The sequence below is a fragment of the Macrotis lagotis genome, chromosome X (assembly GCF_037893015.1).
Source record: "Macrotis lagotis isolate mMagLag1 chromosome X, bilby.v1.9.chrom.fasta, whole genome shotgun sequence".
NCBI classification, from domain to species: Eukaryota; Metazoa; Chordata; class Mammalia; order Peramelemorphia; family Peramelidae; genus Macrotis; species Macrotis lagotis.
Window position 1 is genome coordinate 362,268,110 of NC_133666.1, and position 19,562 is coordinate 362,287,671.

At 34.3% G+C, this 19,562-nt stretch overlaps 1 pseudogene; it reads left to right on the plus strand.

Annotated features, from left to right (window-relative positions):
* Positions 1-13,277, plus strand: part of LOC141499120 (large ribosomal subunit protein eL6 pseudogene) — a 50,610-nt pseudogene extending 37,333 nt beyond the window's left edge.
* Positions 13,278-19,562: the final 6,285 nt, after the last annotated feature.

Consider the following 19,562-nt stretch of genomic DNA (forward strand, 5'->3'; position numbering starts at 1 on the left):
AAGATGCAATTATTCAAAGTAATATTTTAAGTATGATAATGGAAATATTGCCCTCATTTATAGTTTATAAAAATGATACTCAGAAATTTCAATTGGATGGATGGATATGGATATGGATATGAATGGATGGATACGCATATATGTGTAGCTAATACACGCATTTATATGTTTAAGTAAATATACATATATATTCCCTTAAATATAGATCTTCAAGGAGATAAAATTTTTACTTCAACTAAAAAATCTGATTACTGTTTATAATTGAACAAAGGACCCCAAATTTTACATCAAAAGCTTGAATTGATAGGCAGAACCAAAATGTAAGAGAGAAATCAGAAAGTGGTTTGAACTCTTCCCAAGTTACATTGGGAAAACAAAATAAAACTTAAGATTGCCTCTAAACAAATTCTGGCATGACAGAGGCATGGATCTCATTTCAAAAGGCCTGCACTACAGTTGTCCTAATGTGAGGCTCCCAGACCCAGCTCAAAAAGCATACTGCAAGCCACAGAATGTCAGTGCAGCAGGCAGTACTAGATTGGGCAACCTCAGTATAGGGGGGCATTTCATCAGTTCCTAAGACCCACTACAGAAAACCAATGATCTTGGGACTGTGCCTCCTGCACCCCACTCAACATTTGAAAATGAGGAAAATATGAAAAAATAATAAAGTGGTAATCATAGAAAGCTGCTATTGAAACTGGGAAGATCAAAACACAAACTCATAAGACAAAATTGGCAAAAATGCATTGATATAAAGCCTTAAATGGAAATAAGAATCGTTTACAAGTAGAAAAAAGAAAGCTTGAAAGAGGTCAAAAAGTATTTTCAAAATAATGTAAGAAAAGTAGAAGAAAAATTTAGGAAAGGGAAGAGTGTTATGGAGAATTATGAAAAAAAGATATAACAGCATAGAAAAGTAAGCACAAAAATTGACTGAAGGAAAAAAATAGAATTCAACCCATGGGAAAAATTCACTGAATAAAGCAAAACCTTTAAAAGGAGAATTGGTCAACTGGAAAAAAAGAAATAGAAAAGCTAACTGAATAAAATGAATCTTTAAAAATTGGAATTGGGGAAGTGGAAACAAATGACTCTAACAAAAGAAGAATCCATCAAATAAAATCAACATACTAAATAAATAGGAGAATATTAAAGTCAAAATATTAGAGAGAAGCTAGAAACTTTCCTGAGTTCTTCACATTTTTGTCTCAGAAACAATGTCAATCAAACCTCTAAATGGATTCTAGAGCAACAGAACCAACCAAAAAACACAATGGACTAATTTTTCAATCTAAAATATCTTAGAAGGGCCTCAGTAAAATTTTCTCTCACTTGGGTGTAGAAGAAGCATGATCTATCACATGCAGGTACAGAGCAAGTTAGTAGGAGGCTCTATGTCTCATGGCCATCAGAAACCATAGGCTCTGTGCTCTGATTCAGAAAGTCAGTGGCACAGTAGGCCAAATGAGAGACCTCAAGGCCCACCAAAGAGGACAAATTCTTTGATTCAGGAGACAAGCTTAAATATGTCCATGAGGAAGCTGCTAACAGCTAAAGCCATAGCAAAGAAAGCTGGTGAGCAAGTCTCTGATCAACAACCTTGATGCAGTGCCCCCCAGTAACCCAGGGGAAGAGTTCCACTTTAAAAGCCATGAATTAGGCTAAACATGAGTAAGAAACAGAATAAAAAATGGCCTAACAGTAGAAAGTCATTATGGAGATAAGGAAGATCAAAAGACCATCTCAGGAAAGGACATTGGAAAAAGGCCAACATGTGAAACTCCATAGGTGAATGCAAATTGGTCTTAAGCCTCAAAATTTTTCTTGGAAGAATTGGAAAAGAATTGTAAAGCTCCAGTAGAAAAATTGGGAAAAGAAATCAACCTTAAGCAAGAATTTATCTGGGTTTAAAGCATATTAACTTTCTAAAGGTACTCTTATAATTGTTCAACCCTTGGCTCTCAAAATATGTATGCATTTATGACACTTTTATTACTTTAAATACATGTATTTTTGAAAATTTATCTTTTAAAGTGTTGAGTTCTGAATAATTTCCTTATATCCTCTCATTTGTATAACTGGAAAAAAGGCAAACAATTTTAATATGACACAAACACCTCAAATCATTCAAAACATGTTTCCATATTAACCATGTTTAAAAGAAAGCACACACATACACACACAGGCAATAAAAATAAAAAAAAGTGAAAATAAAAATATTTTTCAAATGGATTCAGAGTTCATCAGTTTTCTCTCTGAAGATGGCTAGGTTGTCAAATTGATCAGAATACTCGAGTCTTTCACTTCAGATCATTATGGCAATATTGCTCTTCTCATATAAAGTGTTCTCCTCATTTTATTTGGTTGCATTAGAGTGAGAGATACACCCAATGTAGCACAGGCTACATCTGAGCAGACTGGTTCCAGCAATCCAGGAATAGGCCATGGGGCCACTACATCAGTGTCAACATTGACACTCCAGACCTCTCAGCCAAGGGACTGTCTTGGACAGCAAGGCAGCAAAGTCACAAAGATTCGGAGTAGAGCACAGTCCAGGAAAGGCCATAGCAGTGCCCCAGTGTACCAGGAGAAGTCCCTGGAGGTCACTGAGTCAACAGCAACAGCAGCTGTGTCAGAAGCTCTCAACACACAGAAAGTAAGAGGGCAGAAGGAGATTATAGGGGTCCTCTTGCTGACAGTGAAGCATGACTCCAATTGTTTTTTTCCCATCCTTGAATCTGGATTGCAGTCCTAGTTTGGGCCATTCCCAAGAAGAGGAGGCGAAGCAGAACAAAAAAGCTTGCTGCCTCAGAGGAGTAGGGACTCTCCTCACAGTTTCAAAAAACAAAGGAGTTTTTGTGGTCACTACCAGACCATAGCAAAAGCAAGGGAAGTAGAGAAAAGTTGTCTCTAGGTGAGGCTGAAAATTTATAGGCCCCTAGAGATATTGCTAAAACAGCTGTTCCCAAAGCCCCAAAGGTTTGCAAAAATGTGCCCTCCACACTTGAAGCAAAGCCCTGCCTTAACACAGAGTTCCATTCAAGTCATAGCTTGAGGAAATGAGCAAACAAAAAAAAAGCAAAATATCTGACCATAGCAAGTTGCAATGGTTGTTAAGGAAAATCAAAAAATATACAAAGAAGAGGATAACAAATCAAAGTCTTCCAAGCGTTAGTCTCAGGTTATGAATGAGCTCAAAAAAGATTTTCAAAATCAAGTAGAGAAGGTAGAGGAAAAATTGCAGAGAGAATTGAGAGTGATATGACAAAATCATGAAAAATGAATCAATAGCTTGATGAAGGGGCCATAAAAAGTACTGAAAAAAATAAGATCTTAAAAATGACACTGGGTCAAATGGAAAAATGCAAAGAGAAGAATTATGCCTTAAAACCAATGAAAAGGATATGAGGAATAGGACCTATATGATTAAAGATATTCATTTCAACTTTTTTCTGATGTCAAGGAGTTGGAACTTGAGGGGAATGTCCATCAGTTGGCTGAACAAATTGTGGTATGTGATCGTGATCGAATGTTACTTTTATTTAAGAAATTAGCCACAGGATACTCTCATCAAAAAACTGGAAAGACTTACATGAGCAGATGCAATGTGAAATGCATTGTAAACTTACTTTTAAAGTAAAAGTAATATTTTAGGATGATCAACTGAGAATGACTGAATCTTTCTCAAAAGTGCCATGACTCAAGGCAACTCTAGATATAGATTGAAGTACACTTTTGTACTTTATTTATCTTGAGGTTTCTTTTTTCAGGGGGAGTTATTTGTTTTCTCTCATAGCCTGACAATCAAAAAATGTAAAAAAAGGAAAAATAACCATACTTCTCATATAAAAACATATAGTCTGGTTGGAGTTAAAGTAGAAATTTACAACTACAGGACTGTATTCTTATAAACTGGAATGGAAAAGAATAAAATTTCCTGAACAAAATAAAACCATTTAAAGAGGTAGTATAAAGAGAAAGATTGTCATGAAACTGAAAGAATAAAATCAAAAAAATTACATATTTATCATATTCTTTAAGTATGCCACAAATTTAATTTTGAACAATAAAAGTTTTAAAGTATTGCTTGTGATAATATATATTACAGTTCACAGAATTTTTGATATAAAATAATTCATGTTGCATAAGTATTCAGGTGAAAAAATTAAAACTATCTACAGTCATAAAAAATTAATAAGAGAAATGGTAATGGAAATATACAAGCCCATCATTTTTACTATTATGACAATAAAGGAAAATGATAAATGTTGAAGAGGATATGGGAAAACTCAGACAGCAGTGCACTGTTGGTGAAGTTGTGAACTAATCCAAATACTGTGGAGAGAAATTTCAAACTCTATCCAAAGGTTATAAAACTGTTCTTACCCTTTGATCTAGCAATTACATTGCAAGGTCACTCTCCCAAAGTGATCATCAAAAAGGGAAAAAGTCATGTGTGCAAAGACATTTATAGCAAGCAGCTCTTCTTTTGGGTGGCAAAGAACTGAAAAACTGAGGGAATGCCCTTTAGTTAGGGATTAACGGAACAAATTGTGAAATATGAAAAGATGGAATACTATTGTTCTGTAAAAAATCCTGAAAAGACTTAGATGAACTAATGCTGAATGAAGTGAGCTGAACCAGGAAAACATTCTATACTTTAATAATTCTATATGATGATCAATTATGAGAGATTAAGTTCTTCTCAGTAGTAAAATGATGAATGACAATTCTAAGAGACTTGTAGTGGAAAATGTGATCCACACCCAGAAAAAGAATGATGGAAGCTGAAAAAATAGCCAAAGCATATTATTTTTACTTTTTTGTAATTTGTTTTATGTTTTTTCTTTCGTATATTTTTCCTATTTTTTCTTTCATAATAAGACTTCTGAAAAATGTTTACCATGATTTTAAATGAATAAACTATATTATATTACTCATGATAGGGAAGGGGGAGACAAGGAAGGAAGGTAGAAAAATGTTGAACTCAAATTCTTACAGAAAATGAGTGTTGAAAATTATCTTTGAGTGTATTTAGAAAAAAATAAAACAAAAATTATCAAAAATGAAACTTTAGATTATTTTTCATGTGATTATTGATAATTTTGCTTTTTCTTTCTTTGAAAATGTCCCATTTATATCTTAGATCATTTATCAGTTGGGTATTAATCTTCTTGTTGCTGGGTTTTTTTTTTAATAAATTTCGATCTGTTTCTTATGTATCTGAGAAAATAAAAAGACATTTATCAGAGAAACTTGGTATAAAATGCTTTTATTTTAGTTTCCTGTCTACTTTCCAATTTGGGCTGCATTAGAATTGTTTGTGCAAAACCACTTAAATTTCATATAAATTGCTATCTTACCATTTTACCTTCCGTGTTCATTATCTCTTATTTGGTCCTAGTCTCATTCATTTATTTTACAGGTAAAGTTATCCATACTTAAATGGGCTGAACTCTTTCAGAGTGTTCTTAACAGACCATCATCAATCACTACAGAAGTCATTGACTACTTACATCAAGTAGAACTCAATCAGTCCCTAACCGAAGTCCCCAAATGAAGAAGAGGTTTTGAATGCCATTAGCTTCCTTTCAAAAGGTAAAGAACCTGATGCTTATTGTATTCCAGCTGAGATCTACAAGGTTGGGGCGGGGGTGGGGGGGGGAGCGTCTATTGCTCATCCAAAAACTGACAGAAAATTTTCAGATTATATGGCGTGAAGAGGTTATCCCCTGAGAATTCAAGGATGACTCCATTGTCTATCTCTATAATGGTAAAGGAAATAAATTGTCCTGTGATAATCACAAGGGTATTTCTCTTTTAGTCATTGCTACTAAGATTCTTGCCAGTCTCAGTAGATTGATTCTTCACCTGGAAGTTTACAACCTTCCTGACAGTGATTGTGGCTTCAGATAAGATAGAGGAAAGTCCATATTGGGTTTGCTGCTCAACAATTCCAAAAAAAAATGCCAGGAGCAGAACAGATGTCTGTATACAGCATTTATATATCTGACCAAGGTCTTTGATATCATCAGCCACAATGGTTTATGGAGAAATATGTCAAAATTTGGTTGCCCAGAGAAGTTCATCAATATTGCACATTAATTTCATGGAAACTTCATCTCCAAGTTCTGGATAGTGGATTATGTTCTTGAGTTTTTCTGATTACCAATAGAGTAAAATAAGGATGTGTCCTTGCTCCCATACTTTTTAGCATGCTATTTTCAGGCATGTTATCAAATGCCTTCAATGAGGATGAACCTGGCCTGAAGGTCAGCTACCTTGATGACAAATTCATTATCTTGAAAAGCTTACAAGCAAAGACTAAAGTGGAGGGCGTGTTGGTGCATGATCTTCTCTTTGCAGATGACTCAATGAAGCTTCTGAAGTGGAAATGCAATAAAGTATGGATCAATTTTTGGCTGCTTGTGCTAATTTTGGTCTAACAATGAACACCAAGATAAAACATGTTCTCTATCAGCCAGCACCACACCATTCATTTGTGTAAGCATGGAATAAAGTAAATAGAAAAGTTTTGAGTACTGTGGACAAGTTCACTTACCTTGGCAGTGTCCTTTCCAAGGAGGTACACATTGACAATGAGGCTAACACTAGCATTGCCAGAGCTAGCTCAGTATTTGGGAGACTCTGAAAGAAATTGTGAAAGAGAAGACTGACTACCAAACTTAAAGTCTAGTGAGCTCTTGTCTTTATTGCTAAGTGTCTGTGAAACCAGAACAGTCTAACAGCATTGTGTCAGGAAACTTAATCACTTCCATTTAAATTGTCTTAGAAAGATACTAAAGATTAATTGGAAGGAGAAGATACCAGATGCTGAGGTCTTTTCTGAAACTAAACTGCCCAGCATTCCAAAATTACTAAGTGCAACTATAGAGTGCAACTATGATGGACTGGAAACATTATTAAAATGCCAGACATATGTTTGGATTAGTTTATGGAGAACTCATACAAAACAAGAGCTCACAAGTGGGTCAGAAGAGGCAATACTGTGAAAGTCTGAAGGTCTCATTGAAAAACTTTAGAATTGACTGTACAGTTTGGTAGACACTGGCACAGGATGAGCCAGCATGACATTCCCTCATCAGTGAAGGGGCTGCACTCTATGAGGAAGCAGAATTGAAACAACTCAAAGGAAACATGACATATGTAAGTTCAGAGTACTCACTCCAGTTGTTCCCATGAATTATTTGGCCCAACTTGTCATATTAGTCCCTGATCACTTTGCAATTAGTTCAAACATAGTGATGTAAAATTTGGTCTTCTTCAATAATGAAGGACAAGAACCAGCAAAGCAACTTATATTATCACCTTTTCTATAAATAATTTATCCATTTTAACCTTTTCTTTGTATCCATTATGAGCTTTTATTCTATGCCTACTCTCTACTGAACTGCTTTTCTAGTTTCCCCAACAATTTTTTGACAAATATTGAATTCTTCCCCCCCAAAAATTGATACTTTTTGGTTTAATCAAACAATATTGTACTATCATTTTTCTTTAAGTGTGTATTGTACACACAATCATTTACACTGATGCAACATTCTATTTATTATTTTAGTACTGGATTGGGTATCATGATCAGTATTTTGGAATATTTGAAATCTGTTACTGCAATTCTTCCCTTATTAACACTTCCATTTTTATTAATTCTGTTGTTATCCTTGGTCTTTTGTTATTACAAATGAATGTTATTATGATTTCTTGTTCTAAACTCTATTATAATAATTCTATGATATCTTGATAGTTATGATACTGAAAAAGTAAATTACTTTATTGCAAAATTATCGTTTTTATTGACTTAGATTAGCCATAAGAAATTATTTATTTTTATGATTAATTAAATCTGCCTTTGTTGTGTCAAAAATTATCTTGTAATTATATTCACTGATTTCCTGAGTTTTTTCTTTACAGGTTTATTCCCATGTATTGTATAGTGTCTACTGTCATTTTATTTTTATTTTTTAATTTTTTTTAGGTTTGTTTTTTTTTTTGCAAGACAAATGGGGTTAAGTGGCTTGCCCCAAGGCCACACAGCTAGGTAATTATTAAATGTCTGAGGACCAGATTTGAAACCAGCTACTCCTGACTCCAAGGCCGGTGCTTTATCCACTATGCCACCTAGCCACCCCTGTCTACTGTCATTTTAAGTGGAATTTCTCTTTCTCTTTTCAGAGAGAGAGATATTTGTAATTTATTTGTGATAGTGTACTGAGATATTGTATTTCTCTATATTTGTAATATACAGAAATACTGATGATCTTATGAGTTTATTTTATATATTAAAATTTTCTAAAATAATTAAATGTTTCAGTTATTTTTATTAATTCTTCTGGTTTCATATCATCTGTGAAGAGTGATATATTTACTTATTCATTTCTTTTTTAGTTCTTCTCTTTTCATTTTCTTATTGATATAGCTAGTATTTCTAATACAATATTGAATAATAATATCACGCTTCATTCTATTGGGAAGAATTCTAGTTTCTTTCCATTGTGGATAATATTTTGGTCTTATTTTGGTCTTTAGGATATATGGCTGTGATTTTCTTGGTAGTTTTATTTTTAAGATAATGCATCAATATTGTTTAGAAATTTTATTTTTAATGCTGTATTCAGATGAGGAAAAAAAGAACACCTACTTTATAATCCTATTCAATGTTCTCCAGAGATCTATCATTTCAAAGTTTTTAAAATTCTATTCATCTCTCTAACTTATTTTTAAATTTATTTTATGGTTGCATTAATCTATCTCTCAGAAGGGACTATGGAGTTCTTCAAATGGTAAAAGTTTTCTGTGTCTTTCTTCCTATAACTCATTTAATATTTCCTTTAAGAATTTAGATACATACATTTTTAGCTTTGATATCTCTTCATTGTTTATGATTTCCTAAAGATCCTTTGTGTATACAAACACTCCTCTACATCATGGTACTGTATCCTGGAAGTGGATATACTAAACATAATTGCCAAACAGTACCTTGTCCTGTTCCCAGTGCTAACACAGTGATCCTTTGTCATTCTTTCTGTTCAGCTGGCAGATCCTCTTATTGTCTGTCTTGCTCTAACTGCTGTAACTGCTGCTATTGCTCCCTCAAAGGCATATTAGAAGTGTTGTGACTTTAAAGGGCTCTGGCATCTTAGACTTTTTCTTCTGGTCTCCTGATTTGTTTTGGGCTAGGAACAATATTTCACAATGACCTTTTTAAGACTCTGCCATTTCAGATTTAAATTTTTTTCTTTATTTTAAAGTTGCTTGTTTGATGTCTACTCTATCAATCAAATAGCAAATTAAGTGCCAATTTGGAGCACTTTCTAATTTCTTAGAGAAAACACTAGCATTGAATTTTTAACAATCAGGTTTTGCAAGCAATTTCAAAGTAGCATATTTCCATAGTTATTTATACAAAACATTATTGAAATAGAAATGTTAAAGATAGTTCACTTTTATTTATTATTCAGTACCTTTCAAAATGGTATTCCTTTAAATCTCTAACTCTGAGTTGAGGATAGGGAAAATAGGAATTTAAGAGCTTAAATGCCTTGTCAATAATTGAATACATGATATATGTTACTCTATCAAACTATTTGGCTTTCATTATGACATGAATGGGCCTCAGTTTAGTTATTTGTAAAATGAGATTCAGTCAAATATCTAATATGCTTTCTTTAATGTTTGACTTATAGTACTCTATATAAAGTTAGCTTACTTTGAACTCAGTGAAAAAAGAAATATATAAAAGGCTATTGAACTCGGAAAATATCAGAAAATCAAGACCCTTTCAATATGTTTAATCTGTTTTACTTCTATAATGTAGTGTACTTTATGATTTTTCTGAAAAGTAATGGGGAAGGAACTTCCTCAATATGTGACTAACAAGATAGAGGATTAGACATTTTTTTTAATCCCCAAGTCCTCTTAGACCTCTCAAATGCAAAAGAAGATTTTTTTAAAAGCATGCATGTATTGATGCCTATTCATCTTACACTGTGTGTTTCCTCCATTACCCACCAGATTAATATCATCAAAAATGCACTACCCTATCTAAAAACCCCACACATGGATTTCCAAATAACAACCACAGCAACTAAGGAATCAGTTCATAAGCTTAGAACAAAATTCACATACAAAAGCATGTCCAAACTCCCCTGCCCCCAACATTTTCTGTGCTAAAGGAATATAGTCACTTGTCAAAACTTTGCTGGGTCAGGACAGTCAGATATCAGCAACATCTTAGCTTCTTTACTGAAAAAGATCACTGCAAAAGAAGAAAAAGAGAGAAAGGAACTGTCTGGGTTTGAAATAAAATATAGGACCACATTTCTTCTTACTTCATCCAGAGACATGGAGACCCAAAGTATAGAAAAAGGAATCTATTGCACCAGCATTGTAGCTTTCTGAATTGGCAATGTCAGATTAAAGATTTGAAGAACAGTAGGAATAGTCTAGGACTAGTGAGATAAGACATCATGTCTGTATGTTGCAGGAGGAGTTACTGTACCCATTAAATGTGAGAGAAAGAGTTAAGCATTCAGCAGGACCCCAAATGCTGTACCTACAAAAGTCATTTGAGGCAATGACTTAGACTGGTGAACTATGAATTGCCCAATGTGGTAGCATATCCAGATATTTTGATATTCAGTTATCAAGGAAATCACAAGAATAGCAGAGGGTAAACGAAATTAAGCAATAGGGAAAAATGAAAAAAGAAGCAAAAAGAAGAAACCCAATGATCTTGAATGTAAGAAGATATACCAACAGGGTAAAACTAACAGAAAAAGGATATATGACCTTCAGGTCTATTAAATGAGCCTGTTGTCCATGATTAAATCCTGCAAAACAAAGAAAAAACAATTCAACACACTTGATGTGTCACAGCATCTTTTAGAATTTCTGAATGGCTTAAAAGACATTTGAGAATTAGATAAGCAAACTTATGGCCTATAAAGCAAGTATAACCCAATATATAACCCAAACAGGAAAGATTATATCTGTTATGGCTAAGCTTCATCAAAGAAACAAAAGAGAGGACAATAAATAAAGTGGGAATGCAAATATAAAGAAGTAAAGGACATCTAGAAGATGAGAAATAAAAAACAATGAAACCCAACGATATGAAAAGATGGTAATACATTTTACAGAAGAATATGCACACCCACACAAGCACACCCACGCAAGCACACACATACAAGCAAACACAAACCCTGAATATAAGAAAGGAAGAAATAATTAAAATAATTCAGAACTTCTGAATAGAAATTGCAATACTAATTGAAAGAATAAATTGTGCTTGGGGAAAATATTAAATATTGCAAATCTCAATAAATGGATTTAAATTTAATAATTCAGTTCAGAAAACTAAAGCTCATAAGAAAATTAGTAAGAGAACTTTTAAAAACAAATGAAAATAAATCTGAATCACAAATGAAAAAATAATGGAACAATTTTTTTAGTAGTACAACAGAACTTATTATGAATCTTGTACTGACAAATTTCAGGAAGAAAAAGACAGAAATTCAATAATGCAGATGTTTAAAACATTTAAAAATAAAATCTAAAGAGATTATTTGCTTCTCTAAGCCCCTGTCTCTATCCCTCCCCCCCAAAAAATATGGAAGAGATAAACAAATACAAAAGCTAAGGATATCAACAGAGTGACAGAAGAGAAACTAAGAGAATTCATTCAAAGTTTCTCACAAAGAGATTTAGGTGCAGACAGAACTTAGATTAAGGTAACAGTGAAAAAAATGTATCTAGGGAATTATAGATAGATTTTTTGCTGATATTTGACCTAAGGTGACACAAAACTATTTGTGATACTTTATGATAAAATTAAGTGTGCATGAAAGGAGAAAAAGGAGTAGAAGAATAGAGGAGGCTATCTTATGGTCCTGGTTCATATTAATATAAGAAGAAGTTAGAAGAGAAAAGCTTACAGATTATATCAGAAGATAGATAATGTATAGTGAATAAAAGCATTTCCAGAAAGAGGTCCAAGAAATGAAATTCAAAAAGAAACAAACAAACAATGGGCAGGACTTGTTGAAAAGGAGTAGAGGAAAAGGAAATCTGCTTGGTGGAGAGCAAACAAAAAGAAAAAGGAAGGACTAAATAAAAGATAAAGGCAAGAAAGAAAAACTAACTAATAAGCAAAATGCTGATGGGGAAAAGATACTAAATGACAGGGATCATTATATTTGATTAAAGTAGAATCACTCCCAAAAAAATCATAGTTAATGAAATCTCAGAATATAAATCTATCTGCAAAGAAAGAACAAATATATACAATAAAGACACATGAATCTGATGCAATAAAAAGAAAATAATATCAAACTTTCAAAGAACAATCAATATCCATATATAAATTTTTTTTTCAAAAGGTGAGAAAGAAAGCACTCAGCTCTTTCCCCTTCTCTCAAGATGGCGGGCAACCCCCCCCCCCCCCCAAGCCTCCAAATGAAAGGAAGGCCAAAAAGGAAGATGGGGCTGAAAAAGGTGGTGAAAAAACCTCAAAAAGCATTGCAGTTGAAACCCAGTCTTAGCCCGAGGGATCAGCAGATACTCCAGGTATGCAATGTATTCCCGCAGAGCCATGTACAAGCAAAAATATGCTGCACCAGAACCTGGGATTGAAAGGAAAAAGAAAGACAGGGTGCCTGCTACTATCTCAAAGCCAGTTGGTGGTGATAAAAATAGAGGAAACCGAGTGATAAAGATTCACAAAATGGCTAGGTATTACCCTACTGAAAATGTGCCGAGAAAACTTCTGTCATGGCAAAAAATCCTTCAGCCAGCATGTGAGGAAATTTCAGTCTAGCATCACCCCAGGCACAGTTCTGATTCCGCACACCGGCCACCACAGGAGCAAGCATGTGGTTTTGCTGAAGCAGCTGGCTAGTGGTTTGCTACTGGTAACTGGACCTCTGATCATCAATTGTGTTCCTCTATGAAGGACCCATCAGAAATTTGTCATTGCCACCTCTACTAGGGTTAATCTTTCTGGTGTAAAAATTCCAAATCTTCTTGCTGATTCTTACTTTAAGAAGAAGGGGCTCCATAAACCCAGACACCAAGAAGGAGAGATTTTTGACACAGAGAAAGAAAAATATGAGATTACAGAGCAGCACAAGGCTGATCAGAAAGCAGTGGACTCTCAGCTCCTGCCCAAAATCAAGGAAATTCCTCAGCTCTGTGGTCACCTGCATTCTGTATTCTCTCTCTCCACTGGAGTTTATCCTCCCAAATTGGTGTTTTAAATGCCTTGCAGAGAACTCTTATTAAAATATTTGAAATAACAGAAAAAAAAGATGATTTCATAAGAAAAATATAGGGGGATGGAGCCAAGATGGGGTGGGCAGAACAAAGATGGTGGTGTGAAGGCAGCATTTCCTGGGATCTACTTCCCCCACAAACACGAAAAAAAAACAACCAAATGATGACTCAAGCCAAAATTTAGAGGGGCAGAACCTACAGAAAGACTGAGTGATACATTTCCCCAGTCCAAGATAAGTTAGAATTTCTATGGGAAAGGTGTGTTTCACCAGCACCAGGGGTTGGAAAAAAGCTGCCACAACAGTGCAGCCCAGCCCAGCCCAACAAGGAGAATCAAATACCCAGCAAAACTGAACATCCTCTTTCAGGGGAAAAGATGGACTTTCAATGAAACAGGGAACTTTCAAACTTTCTTATTGAAACAACCAGAGCTGAACAGAAAGTTTGATCTCCAAGTACAGGACCCTGCTGAACCATAGAAGGAGTGAAAGTGAAGGACTAACTATGAGGAACTTAATGATATTGAACTGTTTGTATTCCTGCATGGAAATAAGATATTGATAACTCATATGAACTTTCTCATTTATAAGAGCTGTTAGAAGGAGCATATATAGACAGGCCATAGGAAGGAGTGGAATATAATCGTATAATATAGTAAAAATTTGGAGTCAATGGATGATAAATGAAATTAGTGGGAGGAAAGAAAAGGAGATGAAGAAGAAGCTAAGAAATTTCACATAAGAGTCAAGAAAAAGCTTTTTCAATGGAGTGGAAAGGGGGAAGGCAAGGGGGAATGAGTGAGCCTTCATTCTCATCAGAAATGGCTCAGAGAGGAAATGACATACACACTTAATAGGGTGATGAAATCTAGCTTACCCTAGGGAAAATTAGAAGGGGGAATGGGGGAGGAGGGAAGGGGGGGAAGGTGATAGAAGAGAGGGAAGACCAAGGTAGGGGATACTCAAATTCAACATGCTTATGGGTACGGCCAAGATGAAAGGAAAGAGAGAGAGAGAGAGAGAGAGAGAGAGAGAGAGAGAGAGAGAGAGTAGAATAAATGAGACTGGGGAGGAATAGAGTGGAGGTACAGCTAGTAATAGCAACTGTGAGAAAAATATTGAAGCAACTTCTCTTGCGGACTTATGATAAAGGAAGCAACTCAACCCAGAAACAGTCATTGAAATTTGAACACAGACTGAAGTACAGTTTTTTCTCTTTCTCTCCATTCTTGAGGTTTCTTATCTTCTGGGGGAGGGGGGAGTTTATGTTTACTCTTACAATACATTCACATTATGTCAATGTATAGCATGGAAACAATGTGGAAACTACCAGGCAGCCTTCTGTGGTGTGGTGTGGGGGGCAAGGTGGGGAGAGAAACTGTAAAATTCAAAACCTAAGAAAAATGATAGGTACATATTACTACTGTATTTAATTGGAAAACAAAATGTAAAAATGCAAAAAATATGTAGTTCAAACACATAAAACAGAAAATAACTATAGTTAAACATTACTAAAACATTGCAATGAATTTCTGTCAAACAGTTAATGCTGAGTTTTCTAATGAGATTCTTTTGAGCTCAGTGTTACTGTATATCAGTATTTTTTAAGATCCTAACTTCTATCTGATATGTTTTCTATATCATCCTGTGGTGTATTATCCTTAATTTAATAAGCATGAAATCTTTATTAAAAGTATTGATAATTCTGTAAAACAGTAGAGAACAAATCTCACATTCATAGGTCACTCTAAAAAAATAAATAATTTTCCAATTCTGAGAGATGATTCCATAAATATATATGGAAATGTTGCCAAAATTGGAACAGGAGAGATAAAGTATTCTAACACTGAGTCAAACAACAACTGGAAGGTATGAATAAAAATTACTTCCTCTCTCCAACAGTGGATTATAGATAATTGAATGCTGAGGCATTGTTGTCATTTTCTGATCAAATGGAAATGAGATTTCAAGAGATCTGTCTTTTCTTCAGAATTCTCCTGAATCCCCTGAAATATCATTTAAACATTAAATATTCCAAATTTTTATGTTATATTTATATAATCAAAATACTTTGTATATGTTTGATATAGTCTTTGTTGCACTGAATAGGAGAAAATTCTTAGTATTCACACATAAAATTATATTCTAATTGATTAATTTAATTCAATTAAATTCCACAGAAATTTTTTGAGTACATACAATATGAAATACACTACTTTATCAGACTGTGTATATAGAGAGATGGTGAGATAGAAACTGATATAATTTGATATGATTCGAATCAGAATATTAGAATTTGAATATCATCTCTGTCACTTAGTTCATGTATTAACCTGAATTATCACTTCACCTTGTTTGACCTTTATCTGTAAAAGGAAATGATAGGTAGATCAAGTAAATCCTTTCAACTGTAATCCCATTACACTTTTGAGGTGAGTTATTTTTTTTTTGCTCCTGAAAATTACAATGTGAGAGCAGGGGTAGGACAATCACCACATGAAGGATATGATTATGGTAAAAGGAGACCAGGCAATTTTTTATATAAAAAATAAAAAAAACAGGGGCAGCAAGGTGGTACAGTGGATGGAGCACCAGCCCTGGTGTCAGCAATACCTGAGTTCAAATCTGACTTCAGACACTTAATAATTACCTAACTACTTGGCCTTGGGCAAGCCACTTAACCCATTGCCTTGCAAAAATAAATAAATAAAATAAAGAGCAGAGGCAGAACCAAGATGGCAAAGTAAAGGTAGGGACTCACCCAAGGTTTCCCCCAAATTACTCCAAATACCTTTAAATAATCAAAAAAGTTCTAGAGTGGCAGAATGCAACCCAAGACAACTTGGAAGTAAGAGTTGTTACACTGGGGGAGAGGAGTGCAGTGCAGTATGTCCCCAGTCATCCAAGAACAGCATGCTGGTCACCTGGGTAAGTGGCAACATTGATGGTTTCCAAACAGTTTAGCCCGGAGATTGTCAAACATAACTTGGAAGGTCAGCAGGAAAACTCTGTCACACCAAAGTGAGAGCAGAGAACAGTTCAGTACAGGCCTCAGCAGCACAGATCTGACCCCAACAGACCAGGATCAGGCCTTGGGAGATACTGAATCACCAGAGGCAACTACTTAGAGAGCTCTCAGCACCTGGATGGTAAGGACATCAGAAGGACATTACAGGAGTTTCTTTGCTATAAATGAGGTAGTATTCTTTTGTTTTGCCCATACTTATGTCTGGGTCATAGAACTGGTTTTCAGTCCCAAGGAAGAATAGGAGTAGAAACACAATAGAGCTTGCCGCCACAGGACAGCAGGGACCCTCCTCAATATTCCAGAATCGTAAGTGGTGCTTGTGATCACCCACAGACCAGAATCCAGGCAAGGAGAGTAAGAAAAACTTCTCTTTAAATCCTACCACCTTGAAAGATTGAAAACTTGCAGGTCCCTAAAAGTATCTCTGAAAACAGCTTAAAAATAAAAACCCAAACACTTGGAGCATTGCACCCTACACCCTGGAAGTAGAACCTTACATTAATAGTTAAAATTGAGTCATAAACTAGGGAAGTAAACAAACATCAGAAAAGAAATGACCATAGACAGTTACTTTGATGATAAGGAAGTTCAAAATACACCCTCAGATGAAGCTAGCAAAGTCAAAACTTCTACCTCCGCAGCCTCCAAGAAAATATGAATTGATCTCAGATATGGAAGAGCTCAACAATGATTCTGAAAATTAAGTGAAGGAGGTAAAGGGAAAAATCAACAAGAGAAATGAGAATTAATTGGAAAAATCATGAAAACCAATTCAGTAGCTTAGTGAAGGAGATATACACATGAAAAAAAAAATTACTGAAGAGAATAACATCTTAGAAACTAGGCTGGGCTAATTGGAAAAAAAATCCAATAACTCACTGAGGAGAAGAATGTCTTAAAAAACCAAATTGGTGCACAGACTAAATAAAGAGGAAATTAAAAACCTAAATAATCCTATCTCAGAAAAAGAAATTCAACAGGCAATGATTGAACTCCCTAAGGAAAAATCTCCAGGCCCAAAGGGATTCAAAAGTGAATTCAATCAAACATTTAAGGAACAATTGGTTCCAATAGTATACAAACTCTTTGGCAAAATAGGAGAAGACAGAACTCTTCCTAACTCTTTCTTTGACAGCAATATGGTGCTGATACCTAAATCAGGAAAGAGTTCAAATAGAAAATGAAAAATGATAGACCTATCTCCCAGATGAATATAGATGCAAAAATCTTAAATAACATATTACCAAAAATGATTATAACAAGTTATTATTAGGATAATACATCATGATTAAGTAGGATTTATCCCAGTAATGCAAGGTTGTTCAATATCAGGAAAAGTGTTAGTATAATTAATTTTATCAATAACATACCTATCAGAAATCATATGATCATATAAATAAATGCTGAAAAAGCTTTTGACAAAACACAGCACCCATTCCTAGTAAAAACACTAGAGAGCATAGGAATAAATGGTTTGTTCCTTAGAATAATAAGCAGTATCTATTTGAAACCATAAACAAGCATTATATGCAAAGGGGATAGGCTTGTGGCATTCCCAATAAAAATCAGGGATGAAATAAGGATGCTCAATATCACCACTACTATTCAATACCATATTAGAAGTGTTAACCTCAGCAATAAGAGAAGAAAAAGGAATTTAAGGAATTAGAATATGGAAGGAGGAGACAAAACTCTCACTTTTTGCAGATGGCATGATGGTATGCCTAAAGAATCCCAAAAAGTAATCTAAAAAATACTAGAAATAATTAACAACTTTAGCATAGGAGCAGGATATAAAATAAAACCCTCATAAAATCCTCAACATTTCTGTATATGAAAGCAAGATACAGCAGAAAGAGCTAGGAAGAGAAATACCATTCAAAGTAGCCTCAGACAAAATAAAATAAGTGGGAGTCCTACCTGCCAAGGGCAGACTCAAAAACTTTTTGGAAAAACAATTGCAAAAACTCAGCTCAAGCAAATAAAATCAGATTTAAATACCTGAGCAAACATCAACTATTCATGCATAGGTCAAGGCTAATATAATAAAAAATGACAGTTCTACCAAAACTAAACTACTTGTTTAGTGCCCCACCAATCAAAATTCCAAACAATTACTTTTAAGAAGTTAGAAAAAGTTGTAAGTAAATTTATATGGAGAAATTAAAAGTCAAGAATTTTCTGGGATTTGATGAAAAAAGTACAAAAGAAGACAGCTTAGGCTTACCAGATATAAAATTATATTATAAAGCATCAGTCCTCAAAACTGTCTGGTATTGGCTAAGCAATAAAGTTGTGGATCAGTGGAATAGACTTGGTGCAATAGCAGGAAATGATTATAGTAATCTGCTGTTTGATAAACCCAGAGTCCAGCTATAAAAAAACTGTCTCTTTGATAAAAACTGTTGGGAAAATTGGAAGTTAGCATGGAAAAAACTTAGATGAGACCAACACCTCACACCTTATATCAAGATAAGATTCAAATGGATACAGGATTTAGACATAAAAATTAATATTATAAGCAAACTTGAAAATCAAGGAATAGGTTACCTGTCAGATATACGGAAATGGAAAACAGTTTTTTTTTTTTTTTTTTTTTTTACAAATGAAGAAATAGAGAATATCATTCCAAACAAATTAGATAATTTTGGCTACATTAAATTAAAAAAAAAGTTTTTGCATGGGCAAATCCACTGTAACCAAGATCAAAAGAAATATAGTAAATTGGGAAAACAATTTTTTACAACTAGTATTTTTAACAAAGGACTCATTTCTAAAATATACAGAGAAACTGAGTCAAATTTTTCAAAGAAACATGCAATTCTCCACTTGACAAATGGTCAAAGAATATCTAAAGGCAAATTTATAGTTAAGTAAATCAAAGTGATCCATAGTCCATATAAAAATTGCTCTAAATCATTACTTATTAGAGAAATGCAAATTAAAGCTTCTCTGAGGTACCACTTCACACCTCTCAGACTGGCCAATATGACCAGAAAGGACAATGATCAATGTTGGAAGGGATGTGAGAAATCTGGGATACTAATACATTGCTGGTGGAGCTGTGAACTCATCCACCCCTTTCTGAAGAGCAATTTTTGATTATGCCCAAATGTCAACAAAAAATGTGCATACCCTTTGACCCAACATACCACTATTGGGTAAAAAACATCACTGGTACAAAAAATATTTATAGCAGCCCTGTTTGTAGTGGCAAAAAAATTGGAAATTAAGTGAATGTT